The following is a 9,026-nucleotide window of genomic DNA, read 5'->3' on the forward strand; positions in this document are numbered from 1 at the left end:
TCATCTAAAGTAACAGACAGAGAATCAGCACTTTTGAAACAGGGCTGAAACAGAGGGGATTATGGGATGCTGCAATGATCTGTTTGGTATTTTGAGCCAAATACTTCAGAGACATGTTTTGTATATATCTGAGACCTATTATATATTGATGAAAAACAGTATAATAGGGGACCTTTAAGAAACCACAAGTTAACATCACCAATTCTACTACAGGACCGAATGAGATTGAGAACATGATAAATAGAGTTTATGAAATGTTGCTAAAAGGAGAAATGTATAGCTTAGACTTTGATCTAATATGTAATGACTCACTGAATCGATTGTTTCATCTTCATCTGAAGCTCCATCTCTGCTCTCTTCCTCCAGATTATCTTCTGTAGCAGACAGCAGCAGTTTGCAAAACCATTTTTAATTATGTCTTTTTCACATATTTAATGTAATCTGAGTCTGCTGAGCCGCCTACCTGAGGTGGATCGGCGATGACTCCCGTTGTGTTTCCTGTGAACAGAGAACACAACACACTGAGTGATCATGCAAAGAGAAACCACAACGTCCTGTGTAAGGCAAGCCAAGGCAAGTTTATTTATATAGCACCTTTCAACACAAGGCAATTCAAGGTGCTTTACAAAAATGAAAGACATTCAGACAAAGGCATTTCAAAACAGTAAAATATAATAAAAGAAACATTAAAAGAAAAAATACATGAATAAAAAGTACATGAATAAAAAAGTACATGAATAAAAAGTTACAGTGCAGTTTAAGATATGAATAGTGTGTAATAAAAACTATTATTTACATGTTTGACACTGTGTGAGGTGACCATTATCATTGTGTTGATGCTAGAGGCGGTGTGGGATGTTTTGTTGACGTCACATTAAAGACTGCATCTGTGATCAAGTGAAGCAGATTTCTTAATAAAGTCTTCACTCTATAAAATGTAAAAAAGGAAAGATAAATGAAACACCTTTCATAACTTCTAACATCTTTGGATTGCTTATTTTTTCTAAATAATATTACAAATTATATATTTTATTTACTATTATTACACTGGTTATTTTTTGGTTAATATTAAAGTTCATTTATAGTCCATCAATCCATGAAAAATGTTCTGCATATGTTTATGAGATACAAAAATAATTATTAGCAGTGAAGATTTTATATCTTAATAATGTCCAGAAGAAACATAAATCCCCAAAACTGAATTCAACAATTAATTTGACTATTAATGTAATAATGATTGTATCATGATATTGTTGTTCCTTCTTGCATGTACAATAAATGAGTTGAACAAATTATATAATGCAATTCAACACTAAATGACTACAAACTACAAGACAGAAATGAGTCTCCCTAATAATACAGTAGCTTCAACAAGTTCCCACAATGCACAGCACGATGCAAAAATGATTGTACATTTCACATTGTAAATATCATAAAATGAAATAAAGTTATTTTCAGTGAATCACAGAGACTTGAGCCTACCTCGTCTGACGAACAGCCAACAGGGTGAATAAATGAAAGAGAAGGAACATAAATATGAGATTATTGATCTTCTTCAACCTCTATTGATGAGGTTTCTGTTACTGAATCAAATAAGAGACTTATGAGAGGCTCACGAACCAGGTGTTCACTATCATCTATATCAGTATCTAAAGGGGCCGTTATTGAATCCGGTTCATTATCGCCTGTAAGAGAAGGGAAAACACATTAAACCTTTGTCCAGTGTTCAATAGGTTATATTTGTCACGATCTGTCTGTGTTGTGTTTTGTCTTGTCTTTGGTTTCATGTTTTATTTTGAAAAGTGTTCACCCCCTGTCTTGCCTGTTGCTTTCTGTCTGTTTTCCCTCCTACCTGATTACCCGATTGTGTTCACCTGGTGCCCCTGTGTTTTCTCCTCCCTCCTCACCTGTGTCTTGTTTGTGTGATTAGTCCTGTGTGCATTTAGGTTCTGGTTTTTCTGTCTGTCATTGTTGGTTCATTGTTTGTCTTTGACTGTGTTCACGGGTTAGTGTTCTGTTTGTTCCTAAAAACCTTTTCTGTTTATTCTGCATATTCTGATCCTGCATGCTTCACTCAATCCTAACAATATTCTCTCATGCGTTGTAAGTGTGTTAACCTGAATTTGAAGAATCATCCCTCAGTGAAGCCCATGAGACTTTAGATCTACGTTTAGAAGGGGTCCCGTTCTGTCTGTGAGGAGAGAGTCAGTTATTATAAACACTGTCACTGTAAAGTGCACAGATAAACAAGTAGCTTGATTTAAAGTCAAAATAAAAGTAAGTGACTTTAAACATGAACATATTTCACACTGTGTCCCTCAGACCTTCAAAGGTAGACAAAACCCATTTTGTTTAATATTAAAAATGTAACTCCTATTTAAGTTATTTGTGTTTTGTTTTTTTAATACATATTATAGGTAAATTACTAAGAGTCTATAAATATGTTTTTTTGTAGTTTAAAGTAATTGTCTGGATTCGTTTTTTAAGAATAGAGCAGATTTAACTAGTGAACATCTGAAGTTTGGTAGTCTTTGTTTGGTTGGTAGCAGGGTGATTTTGTCCACCCTCAATCGGTAACCATCATGCCAGCTAGCTTAACAAAAACCTGAAACCTAAACACTCCAGTATTCTGGTCTTAAGTAAGTTCACATCTAAAAACAACTCAAGCTTCATAAAGAGACATAGATAGAGAATATGTTGGTGGTGTTGATGGCTCGGTCCATTAAAAGGTGATCTTTTTCCTTTTTCTATATAAAGTGCATTCAAAGTATGCTTTTTGCACTGATATGCATTGTCAGCTACTTGAGTTTTGAATTTCCCACAGGTCCCCTTTAACACCACATATACAGTATTTCATTAATTTGGTGTATTGTTATTATTAGACCTGTTTGATTTTAAATAACCGTTAGTGTAGGTTTCTATATTTTGTCTAATATGACGCTGTTTGTAACATAAATAAGTTCTTACTTAATGTTAAACCTTAAATGTAATGCATGTTACTGTCATACTCTGAATGGTGGATTTTCCCCTGGGAATATAAAGCTTTATTTTGCAATAAGTGTTTTGAAATTGTGACCAGAAGGAGCTACATAATATATTTAAAAATACAAATAAGGGTTGATATGCTACCAACTTTACAACAACATTTCAAGACTTTTAGGGAACAACTTTAAACCTTAAAAAACAGCAAAGCGAGCATGAAAAATAATCACACACTTACTCGTCTCTGAAACTCAACCGTCTCTGTTTCAAAAGCAAAATCAGAATGGTAAAGAGATTTTGCCCCGACAGTTGCCTAGACTAATGTCTAAACTTAAAAAGGACCTAAGTCTTTTTCCACACGAGGCGGATTTACCCGTGAGGAGGGTGGATAGTCCCTTTACTCTCCAACGCACCGTACCTCGTTGTACCTCGTCGTACCATTCGTCGTACCATTGTACTGCCGAGCACGGAAGCGGGGGGAGGAAACGTCCCCCCGCTCCAGTCGACGTCCAGTAAACGGTGTCTTTAGTCGGGAACACCTTCTGTCCCGACCTTATCTCTTTCATCTGCGCTTACTCCGTTACCGTTTTACGTACTATAACAAACCAATAAAATTTCTTTGAAGTGTCTGGTACAAAATATATCCATACCGGATTTATATTAATAATTTTTATATTACTATCCAGGGGGTGGAAATTTCTCAACCCGAGACATCTAAATTGTTTACGGTGAGCTCGTCCTCTTTACACCGTAGTAAACCCCTGATCAAAGATCCCCCCTCATTTATGTGTAAAAAAAACGTCAAAACGTCGACGTTCTACTGAATTGTTATTTTATTACGTCAAGTTTAAAGACATAACTTACAGAAATCTTACGTTAGTATAATAGGCTTCTGTGTGTAAACAAAAATAAAGTACTCCAAATAACGGAATTGGACACTCTTCAGTATTCCTTTGTAGTCGAACCTTTCAAACAGAATTCGCAACAATACTTACATTAAGCAAGTGTAAATCTTTTACGAGAGAGGAAAAATACGAGACTTTGTAACTATAGACTAGGGAAAGTTGTAGGTGAGGCACACAAAAATCCAGTATAACACCTGTTTGTACGAGGAACAGTGTTCGTTCTTTCTTACTGTTCACCATACAGTGCGAGTGTCGTTGAGACAGAACTACAAATTTTAGCAAAAATAAGAATTACAACAATGTCTATTTTACTAATAAGAAGGAGCTGTTCTACTGAGATGGACTGGTCCGCCGGTTGACCATTGTCGTCGGCTGAGTTTGTGAGGAGGTCGTCATCCTTCGGGAGGTAGATAGGTTCCATCCGTCTATGACAAGTACTAGTTATTTATGTGGAAAAAATATGAAATTAGAGTTCGGTACAATATCACTNNNNTGTTCTTCAGATGACTGTGATGTTAACGTGTAAGCTCAATAATGAACTCAAGCTCAACCAACCATATTGTAATATCTAACTGTAACGGGTCACAACCGTAAGCGGCCTGTTATTGATCAGGAAACACAGCGAAGCATCTAGGTGTCTTTTCTGGCGTTTATTCTGAGGACTGAGAACAAAACACAATATTCTCCTTAAATCCACGCTACACATCCTCCGCAGCACTCACTTCAAAGTCCTCTTTAGTATTTATAGATTAAGAAATGAACAAGAAAATCTTATCAAGTAATCACACAAAAATACAAACACAAACATACTTGAGAACAAAACACAATATTCTCCTTAAATCCACGCTGCACATCTTTACAAAAGAAAAGAAAGGAAGGGCTAACATGTAAACAAAGAAAATGACGCAGATCGTGTCTAATTCCCGCCAAAACCACACCACAGATATCACTAAAAAAATACAATTTCCTACGGTGAAAACCAAACAAAAACGGGTCAACAAGGTACCCAAATTAACACTCAACAACACACATCACTTCCATCAACCCAAACAGCCGGTCCATCACACAGAACCGCAATGATTTGTAACACCTCTACCAGCACAGCTTACAATCCGCAGCACTCACTTCAATGTGAGGGGAGAGCGGAAATGACATACAGGAAATAGAAAAATATGTGCAACGGGAAAGTATTCCCACCAGAAACATAACTCAAAAACATCAAAAGTAAACAATCTCATAAAGATAAAATTCACAACCCATTATAAATCGTAATTTATAACTAGATTTATGTCTACACATTTTTAACTCCGTTACACTGGCTCGGCCGCCGAGACGGGGCCGACCCCCGGCTTCGGTTCCTGTCAGGGAGTGTGGGCCTATTGTTCCGGTCCCTCCTCTGTTGGGGGCCGCACAGGCGGAGGTCGCTGCACCGACTCCGGTGCGCAGGTCTCGTGGGGGCAGGCGGGTTATTCCTCCCCGCCATACGGATTTTGTTTACACGTGAATTCTGGGGGAGCTTGTGTGGTGACACTGTGACGACCCCTGCTTGGAGGTCTCCTGTGGTGCGTATGGCCCTTTAATGATCCTCCTCTGCTTGTGCCCACACTGATTGAGGACACCTGACGCACTGATTGAGGACACCTGACAGCTCGCACCGGAGGATTAAAAGGCCTGAGCCAGAGCCTCGAGGTGGCTCCCCGCCAGAGGACTGGACCTCGGAGAGCAGCAGCGCTTATTCTTATTTTTGCCTTGCCTTATGTTTGTTTTTTGGCCACACAACGTTTTGCCAAATAAATACCTTTTTATATACATATTCTTGTCCTTCCCACGCTTTTTGACATAATTCACCTCTCGTATTGTGTTGCCACACGGACCCTTTAGTGGGAACACCGGTAGCTTCAGCTGACATTCTACATGCTAGCTCGTCGAGCAGAGCAGACATGTGTTAACCTCTCTGTTATTAATGGCTAATAAAGATTGGAACTCCATTCTGAATACACCGCCTCCGACTCCCCTTTCACGGCACTACAAGTGCATATTTTAAACATGATAATCAGAATGACTTTTGTTATGGCTGTTCTTGATATGATCATTATTGGCATTTCCCATACTGATTTATTAAGCCTGGAACTGAAGCCAAAGGAGAATAGAAGAATACTGAAAACTGTTCTTACACTCAAGGTCAAAACCTCCCCTTATGGTATATTTCTAGGTACAATCTGGTTAATTAATGAAGGAACCCAACGTCTGACTTTCAAATCAACGCCATTGAGATCAGAAATAATCATTCTCCAGACTGGGTAAAGATTTTTACTAAAAAATACAGTTCACATCAAATCAAAATAGAGCATATTTTCTCTGCCTAAAATAAAGTGGATAAATATATATTTTGGATTTTTAGGTGAACTGCATCTGAAGTAATTTACTTTTTACTTTAGACCTAGAAGATGTTCTTTTAACTATAGTTGATTGTCATAAAATTATACATCAAAGGTATTACAGGGATCTTTTGCAAATTAGCATCTTTTAAAAATAAAGTGCTTAAAAAACAATAAATACAAATATTAGGGCTTCGCAAGTTAACTCGTTATTATCGATGCGCAGCATCGTCAATAATAAAAAACCTGTCAAAATGTAATAATTCCCAATAATGTATTAGTCATCAGGATCTGGAAAGGACGGCATTTGGTAATGACCCGGCCCGAATACCCTTCATTAGTAACCTCCAGTATTGGGAGTCCTTACCTAAGCTCCAATTTAGCCAAAGTATTATTTTTGCAATCAGGGCAAACGGCACAGTGAAACTTTAAGAAAGCACATATGTGAAGTGCAGCTTGCGTGCGGCGAGCAGGACTGATGAAGTGAGCTGTTGCATTTGAAAGGCATAGGTTGGCCTGGGTGAGTGGTAGTGCAGACAGCGAGAGTTGCAGAGTTCAGAATCCCCGGCCCGTGCTCACTTCTCTGCAGCTTTCGCTCCAGCAGACTGACACCAACACCTCCATGCATATTACATGACCCGTGTTGGCTGACAAGCTCTCTTTCACACTTTCTCTCCTCTCACCTTTGTAGTCACACACACACTCACACACTTACACACAAACAGAATCAAACACGCACCATCACACATTCCTTCACTCTCAACTAAGCTGGCCCCCCAAACCCTCAAAAACCATCAGTCTCACCAATTCACTTCCTAATGTAGAATGGCATTTCATTCTGAGACGACAGCGAGGGCAGAGAGACACTGAAGTGGATGAAAGAAAGTAAAAAATGATGGTGAATGAATCTAAAGAGACTCTCCTTACAGCATGACTTTCTGCCTTTGGCACATCAATAATGGCAACTACAATTGAGTTTAGGAGAGTTACATGGGTACCACTTTACAATAAGACTACCCTTATAAAGGATTCATAAAGGGTTTATAATTAGGTTATGAATGAGGTTGTAAACAGTTTATTAATCATTAAGAACCATTTATAAACCAGTTCTAACATAGTTTTCATACATCAACACAGGCTCACTATTTGGCAAGATGACTAAGCCTTATATTGGCTACTTAGCGAGAATCAACTCAGTGAACAACAGATACCAAGGATGCTGGCTGATAAAGAAGACAAAGTAAGCTAGGCTTAGCAGTACAGATAAATGTGGGCTCACTATTTGGCAAGCAACCGGTCACAGTTGCCCTGTTTATCTCATGTCTTATAAAAGCTTATTAATGATTTATAAAGTGTTCACAACTTAATTCATAAATTACAAACTATTAGTAAACCTTTATAAGGGTAGTCTTATTGTAAAGTGGTACCGTGTTACATGTATTACAGTAACCTGCATACAAAATAACACGATTAAACATACTTGCATTTAAATAATACCATAAGTAAGTAATCTGTTGTTTTGTAATTTATTTAAATGTAACACCTTTTGAGGGGAAAAGTGGTCAGTTTTTTTTTTAATGAATGGTTAATAATGACACAACACTTCTTCATATTTAAATAAATGATTGCACTTGATTCTGTGGCAAAAAAATGTTTGGTCAAAGTCAAACTTTGTTGCTGAGTGGCGATCCACTGAATCACTGATTGCAGCTGCATGCAGGTAATCGCTCATATTAATTGGATTAGCCTACATTTGAAAAGCTATCCCAGAAGCCTGCTGCTGGCTTGTTATTGTCGTCCACAGCATTGGTCACAGCAGCACACCGAGACAACTCAGTCCGCTCAATTAATCTGTTAACAAATGTCCAGCAGCATATTAAACTCTAATTCAGTCCCAGCATAATTAGTTTGTTATGAGGACTGTGTTTACCGTGTGGCTCTCACCGCACTGCTGCCCCCACATTACCACAGACATTATTGTTTACTTTTTAGGATCAGTTTCCCGTTGACCCTGGTTTAATTTATGTGCCTTGTGCTATTACAGTATATTGTTGCTTTCTCCATTGGAAGTGTTTCTACTTCTACTAAATAACTTCCTTGTGGGGAGTAGATTTGTAACTTTTAATTTGTCAGGATGTCTTTTGTGGCTATAGGATGCTGGCTTTGCTGTCACATTTGCAATACCGTGATATTGTTTTTATTGCTTTATTATATTGCCATGACAGATTGATTGTCTGATAATACCTCTGTCTTAAAGTTGTACATGGGCATAGAGGTTCAAATGAATTCCTCTTCCATTGGCACACACATTTCAATGTGCACAGCACTGCACACACGGTGAAATGAAGTCTCTCCATTCAATCCATCCCCGTATTAGGAGCAGTGGACAGCTAGTATACAACGCCTGAGCAACCGTGTTGAAGTCTGGTACCTTGCTCAAAAGGTAGAAGTCCTAAGCATACATCCTGAAGCACTGCCACCCCACTATACAACGGTTGTATAGAACATGTTCAGATTAATGTCAATAAGGGACCATGAGTTCCTGAATAAAAACTTTATCCATTTAATGAACATTTTAATTGACAATGCTAAATAGGCCAAGGATGTGGCACAGCCCCACCTAGTGTCACAGCCCCACCTAGCCCCACCTAGTGTCAGCAGAAAGTATTACAAATAATGATTACAAAAAAATGCAAAAAAAAAATATATATATATATAAATAATATTTTAAGTATCATGTTTAATTCATCTGATTCGTCTG

The 9,026-nt window shown here is 38.0% G+C and overlaps 1 protein-coding gene across 1 annotated transcript in view; it reads right to left on the reverse strand.

Moving 5' to 3' along the window:
• Positions 1-3,229, reverse strand: part of phf11 (PHD finger protein 11) — a 7,734-nt gene extending 4,505 nt beyond the window's left edge. The window contains exons 1-6 of the mRNA XM_010778631.1: positions 3,221-3,229; positions 2,118-2,191; positions 1,621-1,685; positions 1,483-1,487; positions 464-498; positions 313-374 (exon numbers count right to left, since the gene is read on the reverse strand). The gene's annotated coding sequence lies outside the window, so the exon portion shown is untranslated. The remainder of the gene's footprint in view (positions 1-312; positions 375-463; positions 499-1,482; positions 1,488-1,620; positions 1,686-2,117; positions 2,192-3,220) is intronic.
• Between the last annotated feature and the right edge of the window lie 5,797 nt (positions 3,230-9,026).

The sequence above is a fragment of the Notothenia coriiceps genome, unplaced genomic scaffold (genome assembly GCF_000735185.1).
Source record: "Notothenia coriiceps isolate Sejong01 unplaced genomic scaffold, NC01 NC01_scaffold00019351, whole genome shotgun sequence".
Taxonomy (NCBI): Eukaryota; Metazoa; Chordata; class Actinopteri; order Perciformes; family Nototheniidae; genus Notothenia; species Notothenia coriiceps.